Genomic DNA, 12,358 nt, shown 5'->3' on the forward strand with positions numbered 1-12,358 from the left:
TCCCATACTGAGAAATCCAAGGCATATGTTCCCGATTCATTTCCACTGAACCAATCAAATTGTTCTTTTCTTTCTTTTTTTCCCTAAACTCATAGATATTTGCAATGTGTCAGGAGATATTTTATTTCGATGTTCTAGAATTCGTTGTTATTAGCAAAGATACTGGTGATTATGAATTTATGTGCATACCTGTCTCTCCTTCACCACCTTTTTATCTATAGTATAATCACTGCTCAAGTAGGATGTGGAATTGTATATTGGCAGCCTCTGAGCCAGAATACTTCCATATGAAACACTCGAATGGATATTACCAGCATCAGTCTTTTAAACAAATCAGAATTTCAAAGAGCATTGATAACCAAGTTTACACCTGAAACTGCTATAAGTAACATCCAACAAGTTCAGCCTTTTAATAGCAAACACTGGTTAATATAGCTAAGATAGCTGGCATTTTTGGAATTTATTTTTATGCCTACAGTAAAAAGATACAATTCATTCTAAGGATCAGAGTGCTAAGGACCACCCCGATTTTCCCTTTGCCTGATTATGGATTTTAAGTAACCACAAACATCAAAAAGAAATAGAATTTCATTTCTACCAATACAGTAGAGTTAAATCGTGGTATAAAAGCCGCTAAAGAATGACTCCAACAAATGCTATGAAAATATATTTGAATAGCTTGATAATGACCAGGGAGACCATTATAAGAATTGCTGTTGATTTTTCAAAAATATTTTAATAATAACGCACTAAATAGAATTTTTAATGTAATTCACCCAAATGAATATTGCCAAAATATGATATAAAGTTGATTTTAACACTGCAAACTTTTGGATAGACCATTTCAGCTACACATTTAATCTCAACAGTTTTCTGTATGTGTGTGTGTGTGTATATATATATGTGTGTGTGTATATATATATAATTTTATAATCTGTATTCACAAATTAATGACAAAAATTAAGCATTTTTGGTTGAGTGCAAGAGTACTGTCCATTCATGAGTAAATGGTCATTCTGTGGATGGCAAGGACTCAAACAATGAGGTTACAGGATTGATGCCATACCTAATTTACTTTAGGGATGTGGTGGCAGGACACTCAGGCAGATAAGGCTTGAAGGGGTAGGCTGTTTTTTAATAACCAATCTTTTCTTTCTTGAGCCCTCAAGAGTTGCTATTTGTCACTTTGCTTGAGTGATCAATCTAATTTGTATTTTAACTATTTACACACATTTCATATCTATCTACTAGACTGTGAGCTGATGGAGGGCAGTCTCTCCACAGGATATGATTCAACTTTGTTCCCTTTTTAATGCCCTGTATGGTGTCTTTACCATGTTGAGTTATCAGCAAATATTACCTTTAACCCATGTTTAAGGATGGGGAATTATCTGTGGACATGGATAAAAAGTAGACGTGCCTAGTTATGTGCAATCTGTTTATAGTCAGGCCTGACAGGTTCACCTGCAGCTGGAGCTAATAAATCTATTAAGATTTTTAATATGGCAACTTTGCAGGCTGCAAAAGTCATCAGACACACTGAGCCAATCTTTAATCAACTCATCATCTAGTAAAAAGAGCACAGGGTTTGGAAATGGAAGACTTGAGTATTTGTCTCATTTCCATCATGTACTGTGAAGAGTGCATTTGTGAGGAGTTAAGGAAATTTCTTCAACTTTTAGAATTTGCCCCCTTTGTGGAAGGCAGCACTCACTCACTCTGTTTTCCCTTAGAGTTTTTGTGATGATACAAATGAGATGAGGTACTTCTCAGAATCTGTCCTGTACAGCAATTCTCACAAATGGGCAAAGATACATTGATAGGAAAGTTTACATTAACACTATTTGTATTGGTAAAAAGTTAGAGTCAGGCTAAGTGTTCATTAACTGAAAAATGGTTGAACACTAGCCCATTCATAAGATTAAATACTATGCAACTGTTAATGATGCAGATCTACATACTAATAAAATCCCCATGATACATTTTGAGTGGAAAGAATTGAAAATCTGGCATACCTATGGTTTCATTTTTAATAAAAGAAAATAGAAGTAAAAGGTATGTGGGCAGATGAATTGTTAGATTGAAAGCTTTAGGACGCCATGAAGTATAGTTGGCTTTGAAGAGGAAAAGTAATAAAATTGATAAGAAGGAGAATAGCAAATATATGTTGAGTTCTTAATATGTGTCAGGCACTATTCTAAAGGCTTTATATTCATTAACTTGATTGACATCACAACTTTGTTATGAGGGTACTATTTTTATTCCCACTTTACAGATGAAAAAACTGAGGGACAGAGGTGACATAATAAGTCTGAGGTCATAACAGAAAATTATCTAAAAGTTGAATACAGGACTTAAATCCACGTAGTCTGACCAGACATTCTGCCCTCAGGCACTACATCATCCTGGGGATGATACCAAAAGGTACTTCAGGGATATTTTCTTTCAATGTCATATGTTTCTTCATGGTCAGAATATCTTCACCAAACACACATTACTTTACAACTCTAATACAATGCATTTGCAAAATGAGATCATACACATAAAAGCATTTTGTTTTATAGCTTGTCATTTGCTGTACTTATATTAAATGCTAAAGCACTAGGAGATGCTCTTTATATTTAAAAAAACACAAAATTGTTTCATACATCAACATCTGTTTACTCAATCTTTGCTAGGGTAAGGGAAGTTGAAAATAAGACAGTCACATCTCCAGCATTTACTTACATTTTCTCCATAATGTGACTCGTGATTGCTTTGCAGATGGGGTCTGATTATCAAATTGTGCATCCTCCTAAACCCACTCATATCAATAGCAAGCACGTCAGACAATAACTAGTGAGTGGTGTCAGAGCCTCATCGTCAGAGATACTGCCGACAAGAAGCATTTGGGCCAAGAATAAGAATTACAAGTGTGTACATTTCTAGCTTTGCAATCAACATGGAAATTAGTCAGCTTATAGCTGCTGAGTGGTCTTATAGAGAGGGCTCCAGCTGCAGATGAAATGCCAAAGCGAGGATTATAAACAGAGCAGAGGCATTCATCGTTCCTTTTCAGCTGTTTGCAGCCTGAGAGCCTTGGCAGTGGGGTGGGGTTGGCAGGAGTTATTGAATTATTTCCAAAGCTGGAGGGGATCTTCAAGACCTTATTGACCTATTGTGAGGGACCTGAGGTTCAGAAAGGGACAGATGGGCGGTTATACAGCAAGGTAAAGGAGGAGTGAGGTGTCATGTGAGCCCAGCGTAGGGCTGCAGCCCTTGGCATTTTTTGTGTCATTGAATTCACAGATTTATTCATTCATTCATGCAAAAAGTGTATTTATTTGGGCATTTACTTATTCAACAAATAACTAGTGAACATTGATAGTCTAATCTTCTCACTGCAGCCAGAGTAATCTTTTTAAAATGGAAACTTGATCATATTCCTTTTCTCCCTAAAAGACTCCAGGAGCCTCATATTGCTCTCAGAATAAAATTCCAATGTGTTACCAAGACCCATGAGGCCAAGTGAGATTTGGCCCCTGACTGCTTCTTTCAGTTCACCTTGTATCACTTTCATCTCCCATCACCTCTATCACTACCTTCTAGCCACACATCTGGCTTTCTGTCCTGAAGTCAAGCTCATCTCTACCTTGCCTTAGGCATTTGTATCACAGTTCCCTTTGCCCAGAATGCTCTTGCAGGGCTCTCTCATGGCTGGCTTACTTTCACAGCTCAGCCTTTTTACAAAAGCCACCTTGTCAGAGAGACCTGCTTTTACTATGCTATCAAATTATACCCATCCTAGGTGGTTCTTCTACCACCTGTATTTTCCTGCTAGGACTTACTCCAGTCTACATGTATACTACCTGCCATTTGTTGGTTGCTGTCTTATCCATGAGTGTGTTCCCTTTGTGCCTGACTCAGCCATGCTCAGCAAATGTTTGTAGAGTGAGTGAGTGATCCTGCTAGGTGAGATGCTCTATCCTAGGCATTGGGGTTACAATGGTGAGTGTAACAGATGCCTGGCCCTGTGGCATTTATAGTCTAGGAAGAGTAATACAGAAAAATGTATACATCAAAACATCATTTGTTTATTCATATTTCAACCTTACTAGACCCAGAGCTCCTTTTTAATAACAAATATTTCATGATGTTTTTCACATCCTGATATGAAGCTTATAAGTAATATAACCAACTTTGATGCATACTTTGGTAAAATCAACGTATTCATCAATGTTAGAAACAAAAGCTCGAAGTTGCAAGGAAAACAGGCACTCAAACAAAGGATTTCTGAGCAAGGCAAATTTACTTCTGCAGAAGGGTGCCACTTGCACTTTTGGCCTCTGCGAGAGCACACCAAACAAAGGACAGAGGGCGTTTTTATTCCTCATGCAGTCCCTATCCCCGAGTCCTTCCCGTACTAGCTAGGTTTGGACTGCACAATCTAGGCAGACCCTGATTGGCTGACTTATACAATTCCAATTAGGGTAAACGTTCCATCTGCAAGGGAGGCAGTGGGGAGGAGTGGTCCCTCTGCTACAGCACAAGGCATGTTCGGACATGTCTGGGCAAGTCAGGGTGCACAACAAGAGTGGGAGGGCTGCTTGCAGGTTAGAAACAAGAAAGTACAAGGAGGTGAGGCCTCTGAACCAAGGACAAGGACATTACTCAATTAGACCCTTTGAAGAGGAATTCACCATCTCTGGCAATTAATCATACTTTTTATAAAATCCAAATATAAAAAATAATACAAAAATATTGATTTATAATACAATTATATTATTTGATACCTTGATATAATATTCTATAACACATCTACTTTTTCTTTATCTTTTTTTTTTTTTTTTTTTTTTTTTTGAGAGAGATGGGATCTCACTTTATTGACCAGACTGATCTCAAACTCCTGGGCTCAAGCAATCCTCCTGCCTTGGCCTCCCAAAGTGCTGAGATTACAGGCATGAGCCACCCTGCCCAGCCACATCTACTTATAATGAACATGTTTAGATTTGAGAGAAATATGACAATAAGACAATATGTATCTGAATATAATCAATACTTTTTGTTGTAATTGTTTCAAAATGGAGGTTTAACATACACATTTAAATTCATAATGACTGTCACAGCTACAAGTGCCTACTGATATTGATGTATCATATAGCAAGACAAACAGTAAGAATGTCAATACCGATGACTGAATGATGACTGACTGCTTTATTGAAATAGTGAATAAGTCTTGATAAAGTTATGAAAAAAGTATGATCTTCCCTTGATTTACTTTATAGTTACATTCCTAGAAAATTTAGCAGAAAATCATGCAAAAACACCATTTGTTTACATGTAAAATTTACTTAGGTTCTAGGCTCAGATTATCATAAACTATATTTTCCACCTCCTGAGGGCCTGGCAAGGTATTCAGAAAGTTTGGGGGATATAGGACAATTTTTCTTAGTATAGGTCTGATGAATTGCAAGATTTCTAACATCTCTGATCTCACTCAGTAAAAACTAGTAGCATCAAACAGTTGTAATAACAAAAAGTTCCCCCTTGGGATGAAGCTATCCTTGTTGAGAATCACTGACCAAATTAAACAAATTTATATACTGATGGCCTGCCAGGTTCTAATCCTGTTTTTAAAAGAAAATGAAGGCCTTATTTCTGAGAGGATGAGTTAACAATGTTGACAGTGATGCCAGAGCATTTGGGAAACACTCAGGAGTGTAGATGGGTTGCAGAATGAACCTTAGTGTGACCCTTTGACAAACTTCCCATTCTGGCTTCCTTCCACTGTTCAGCAGAACCTGTGTGGGGTGTACATGGCAGATTCAGAACTCAGCTCCTTGGGATTAGTCCATTTGAAGAAGTGTCCTTCTCTACTGGAAAGTCTTCTGAAAATTAAAATGCAAGGTACTTAAAAGATACTAACATCACACAAACATTAGAAATGCATAGTAGACTAAGAAACACATACAAAAGATTATTTGAAAATTAAATATTTTTGTTAAGCTTCATAAAATATTTCCCAAGCTTGAATAGATATGTAGGAGGGAGAAAATAAAGTTGCAGAAAATTTAAATCCACAAAATAATTCAGCCTACAATTTCAAATCTATTTCAATTAATGAACAAATATTTATTAAATTCCATGTGTGTTTCTCTATACTACTCATTCTTTTTATTTTAATCTTTTTTTTCCCTTCGCTAAATCATAAACTCTTCTGTGAAGAAACCAAACTTTCCCATTCTTCTGTAGCTTATATTGTACCCAGCATGACTCTTGACCCAGAGTAGAGATACATTATTTGCTTAGTCCAGTTGTTCTCAGAATACATCAGAATCACTGGAAGACAGAGTTTGATTCAGTAAATATAGTGGGGCCTGGGAATTTGCATTTCCAACAAGTTCCCAGGTTATGTTGCTGCTGATGATTCAGGGGCTACATTTTGAGAATCAATGACTTAAAGCATAACATTGTGGTAAAGAACTCCAGCTCTAAAACAAGATGGGCATAGGGTTGAATTCCAGCAGCACTACATATTAACTGTATCTCCTTGGGCCATTTACCTAATTTCAAAGCCTCAGTAACTCCTCATTAAATTAATGGGAATGATAATACTTATTTCATCAGTTTTGTGAGCACTATGTAAGTAACACACATTATGTGCTCAGCAGACATCAGTTACTTTTATGGAGCTTTCTCTACCCAGAAAGGGCTCTGGGTTACTTGGAGAAGATATTATTGCATGGTGTATATGATGAATAAGTATTATAATGGAGGAATTCTAGAAAATACTTCAACTTTGGGTTTAATGATTTTCCCATGGGTCTACCTGAATTAGGGAGGTTATTCAGAGGATTGTAATGTATGGTAGGTTGTGGGGGGGGGGAGTGAAGTACCCATTTAGTTGGTAATTAAAATATTGCTGAAGGATTGGCTGTATTTATATGAAAACAACTCAATTTGCCTACAGCATAAAGTTGCTGTCTGGGAAGAAATGTAATATTCAAACAGCCTGTAATCAAAAGAGCTACTCCACACCTGGGAAAAGCATCTTGGTAATTTTGTGAGTAGGACAAGAGCGGAAATCAACAAATGCTTTTCTTTACAGCAGCAACAATGAGAGTAATTTTAAACAGCTACTTGTTTTTTCATTTTTTCTTCGTTGTGATGATTCCTTTGTTTGTCACTGAGCATAGGAAGTTGCAAGGTTTGAGACTATAGCTTGTGTCCTCATGAGATAAAGGAATCAGGCCCTTTCAGAGAAAGGCTTGCATGCTCTGAATATGATACTCACAGTAAATTACCAGTTAGCCCTAGAATGAGCCATCCGGATTACAGTCTCATGTGGCTGGGGAAGAATTTAGGGTGGTCAAGTCTCCTCTGCCCTCTTCTGCTGTTTGAATGCCTTCTAATGATTTCCTTCCAAGCTGTCCAATGTATTCTTTAATGCTGCTACTGTCATGTGACTCATCTCCAAAAGAAGTTTAATCTGACCTTGACTGGATTTTACTGTAAGAAATTTCTTTACATTGAGCTGAAAACGGAATGATCTCTTCAGATATATAAAAGCAGCTACTGCGGCCTACCTGATTCTTTTCTTCCCTTGACAAATGTTTTCATGACATTGAAGACAATTACTTTAGTAGTTTAGATATAGGGTAACTTTGGGTTTTAGTTCTAGAATATATCATTTATATTTTTTTTTAGTTGACATCCAAAGAAGTTAAGAGCTCAGGCAAACATCACCTAGATGTGACTAATATTTACCTCCCTCTTATTGTCTTCATGTTTTCTCTGTCCTTTCCATTTAGGTTTCTGGTAGGCTCTGGAATGGAGGCTGTAGCATTCTTGGAGGCATCCGTATTGGATAGATTTATTCACCTATTCATTTATCAAAGGAATAATTATTCCTGAACATATTTTGTGTACATAGATTATGTTGAGGGCTCTGGGTCTATAAAGATAATAACAAAACTCAGGAGGCAATTTGCTTTTATTTGTATATTAACTTGATATCACTAAAAGTGTCTCTCTTGAGCTTCTTCATTGTTCAGTGGGAATGACTGATTATTAACAGCTGTCATGAGTGCTGTAGAAAAGGACTTCCATCCTCATTTCGGTGTTCAGCGTATATGTGTGTGGACCCTATTCTAGGCCCTTGAGGAGTCCATAAATATGTTACAGGTAGTTAGATGGCATGAGTGGGGCAGGAGAGGGCCCAACCCACTGGGAATATCAGGTGATGGTTCAATAATTATCACACTACATCTCTAAAGCCAGGGAGAAGACATTTCCTGATGATCCATAGCTATTAACATTAAAGCATGAATTGAATATGGATGCCAGGGAGAAAATGCGCTTCTGGGCATGTGCACTTCCTGGGCATGTGCATTAAGAGACAAGATGATGAAGTACGACCTTCCGAGTGCACTCCACTAGGAAAAAGGAAGAAAGCCTCAGACGGGCATGCGTCCAACTTCCTAAACACACTGCCCCCGCTCAATTCTTAAGGGTAAGGAGGGCACTGAGCATGTGGGAAGCCCATCCTAAAGGAAGAATCATGGAAAAGAGGTGAGCTTAGAAAGCCCTAGGATCAAGGTTAAATGCTCGTTTTTCTGTCTTTGACCTTCAGGAGCCCTCTTGGATTTCTTCCAAGTGAACCTTCTTTTCTTTCATGTTCTAAAGCCGTTTTAAATAAACTTCCACTCCTGCTCTGAAACTTGCCTCAGTCTCTTTTTCTGTTTTATGCCCCTCAGATTCTTTTTTCTGGGGAGGCAGGGACTAAAGTTGCTGCAGAGGCCTACAGATATGCCACTGGTAACTTGGGGTAACTCAGATCTCTTCCACCAGTAACGAATATATACCAAATAATACTAGACATGGGAAGTGCTGTGGAGGAGAGAAGGAGGTCACCATGGCCTGAGAATCCTTTATGAAAGAAATATACCTCGAATTTGCATGGGTAGATGCAAAAAAGGATGACATTTCATGCAAAAAGAGGAGCAAAAACAAAGGTATAGAGAAAGGAAAACCTATGTTCTATTTGGCGACAAGGAAGAAATTAATAGACAATTTTTCTAGAAGAAATGGTCAAGGAGAGGCTTAATGAATAGGAATGATATCAAACTAGAGTCAGGATGTCCAGAGAAGCTTTTGTGTAGTTCTAGTAACTGTAAAAACTAGCAATAAGATATAACAGGTTCTTCTCATTTTGCCACTAACTTTTGGCAAGAGAGACAAAGGCCTTGTTTATATCAGATGTGGCTAAATTCCAAGCCAATATATGCAAGTTCACATTGTAAGTATAGAAAGCAGTTTACACAAAATAACATGAATCTAATGCCATGGCTGTTTTCAGAGCATCACTCTAAGAGTATCTGCTAAAATAACAGTGCACATAAATGAAAATATGCTAGAACGTTAAAAAGTCTGTCATGTAATGTTGAGCTTTTACTGCAAGACAGCAAGTCTGAAGTGTCCCTGGGGCATGTATTCTCAATTGGGGCAATATTGACACCAAGGAGGCAAAAATTAATTCTTGGTGGTGAGAAGGGGATCCTACTGTTTATGTGTAACATACAGCTGTACATACCATATATAAATAGATACACAATATATCTATGATAACATTTCATAGGGAAACAATTGGGGGAAAAAGTCTAAAGGGTTCCTTAGGAGGGGATAATGAGGAAGAAAAGATTGAAAAACAAGGCCCTAGAGAAAAGCCAGGTGGTGTAATCCATATTAGGCATATGTCAGCACTGGGTGCATTCTTGGAGCTCCTAAGATAAGCCAACCTGGATGTTTGCTGTGGCTACTCTTTGTTGTGAGGGCATCATATTCCTCTGTTTTTATAGCTGACCTCTTCTGGTTGACATACTACTTTTTTAGGTTTCGTAACTCTAGTGTCATATCTGGTTTGTTGATAAGAAGTCAAGATGACTTTACATCCTTTTGCTCTAATCTGTTTTTTATTGTTTAGCTTTCAACAGACGGTGTTGCTTACATCTGGGTTGTAAGACCTCTTCACGATATTCCTCTAGGAATCTCACTACAATGACATAACTTCTGAGCCTTCTCGGGAAGCATGGTTGGAGGGCCATTATGTTCTCAATGTGTGAATTGTGCGCCACAAACAGATTATAGGCCTCCACTCATAACCACTGAGTCATTTGTGATGGTAGGCCTGGGGAATCTGTATTTTTAATCAGCATTTTAAGTGATTCTCATGGCTGCTCAAGTTCTGTTTTAAAAGGAGTGCTCTGAGGCAGCTCTTGAAGCAAGATTTTCCTATTGCAGGAAGAATGATGGGACCTTCTTAGGTCATGATTGAACCAGTGGACCCTAGTCTCTACAGAAACTGTATTTTTGTATTTAATGTGAATTCTTCAGTATGTCAATATTTATCCTCAAGAATTACTGGCAAAGTTATAGGGCAAAAGATTTGTTGTCATAAAATCTATCACCACATTTCATTCCAAAATATATAAATGTCTCTAAGCAAATGTATCCTTCAACTAGATGGAGAAGTCCTTTTAACACTGTAACTTTGAAAAACTATGTTGGAATGATAGAAAAACTTCTGGGCCAGGCGTCTGAAATTTAAACACCAGCTCTGTAACTAGCCTGACTCTGCCCTTAAGCAACTAGTTGAGCAGCTTTGGGCTATAGTCACCAAATCGGTTAAAGCAGGATAAAAACTTCCCTAATTATTTGGCAGGATATTTGGATATTCAAAGTAAGGAACTGTCGCTAAGGTATCATGAGAAAGTAAAAGGAATTTACAAGAATATAACATACTATTATTATTAAAAACTGACTCCCAGATGTAACCATGCTTGTGATAGGTAAAATAATTTTTCCCATGTTGTTCTACGCTAATGGTGATGGGTCTGAAAAATTGTGAGTTGAAGATGATTTAAAGAAGAAGAGATTAGACATTGTAAGTAATCACTGAAAGTGAATGTATGAGCATGAATGTAAAATGATACCCCTAGAATTTCCCAGGAACCAAGAGTGAAATTTAAGCAACAGAAAATATCAGTAGAAAGAATCATCTCACAGAACACAAATTTATGTCAAGAAGGAAATAGAAGTATGTTGCTCCTTCTCAAAAGGAAGGACTTTACAAAAACATTAATAACATGTCTATCATGCAGCCTTCTTTACCAAAGGGGGAAATTATTTCTTTATAGATCTTCTTTTGAAGTAGCAAAAATGGGTGCTAGCAGTTTCAAGCAATATGTTTTGCTAACTTACCAATCCTATTAAAACTAGCAAAACTACTTGTTGATACATTGAGCAAAAGTTCTTGGTAGGGGTCTTATGGTTGCCACTGGGTCATGTGCCCATCTCCAAGACAGTTGTCATGACTGGAGAATGTGGTGCTCCAGTCTGGTAGGCAAGGTCATTGTTAATTATGGTTTTGGGAGTGGGGTTAATTCCACCTGTACTATATGGTCTGTGAGTGCTGGAGAGTGACTACTAAAAGGAAAAGCGGGGGTTTGCTAACGGAAGAAAGGGGAATGGTTAATGAGATAGCACAGACATGGGATTCTACTTCAACCATTTATCCTTGCTGGAAGTAATACCTTATCCTATAAAAATTTCTGTAGAACTTGACAGCTTTTTTCCAACTCCCTTCCTATTAAAAATTACTATTATTAATATCTGTATACACATCTCATGTCCCTACTAACCTTAAGATCCTCAAGACTAAGTGGAAGCTCCTACTCATCATTCTATTTACTACCCGGCCTTGCAGGATGTTTTGTTTATTTTCTACCCACTGTGGAAATAAAAACAGGGCATTTAACCTTCCTGGACCTGATTTTTAAAAAGGACATATTGTAATAGGGCATTTTTAAGCCCCCTTCTAGTGTCAAAATCATTCAGTTCTACTACAGAATCAAATAGTTGTTGAGTGGATGACTGACTGCAATAAGGAGGAAATGCAAAAACTGTTGTACTTTGGATTTGCTTGGATATGCTTCAGGAATGTCAATTACAGACTAAGTCAAACACCCCAAATCCAGTAGCTCAGAATGTTCAATTTAAATATGATCTGATAGAGTATTTTTTCCTCACTCTGGTTTTCTACACATGGAATGCATAGTATTTGAAATTGTTTTCCAGTTTGCTGCTTTCATGTGGGAGGATGCGAAGAGGCTGTGTTTCATGGAAAGAAAGTGAATCAGAGCTTATTTTGTTAGTTCATATGAAATGAAAAGCCTTAATGTAAATGAGTTATTAAACCCAGAGAACCTGAGTAAAAATAAAAATGAGATATATAAATGATTGGAAACAAATAATAACTGCTGGCCTTAGTTGAGTACTTGCCAGATGTTAGGCACTATACTATGTGAGTATATGCTTCAGC

This window comes from Macaca thibetana, chromosome 6, assembly GCF_024542745.1.
Source record: "Macaca thibetana thibetana isolate TM-01 chromosome 6, ASM2454274v1, whole genome shotgun sequence".
Lineage (NCBI taxonomy): Eukaryota > Metazoa > Chordata > Mammalia > Primates > Cercopithecidae > Macaca > Macaca thibetana.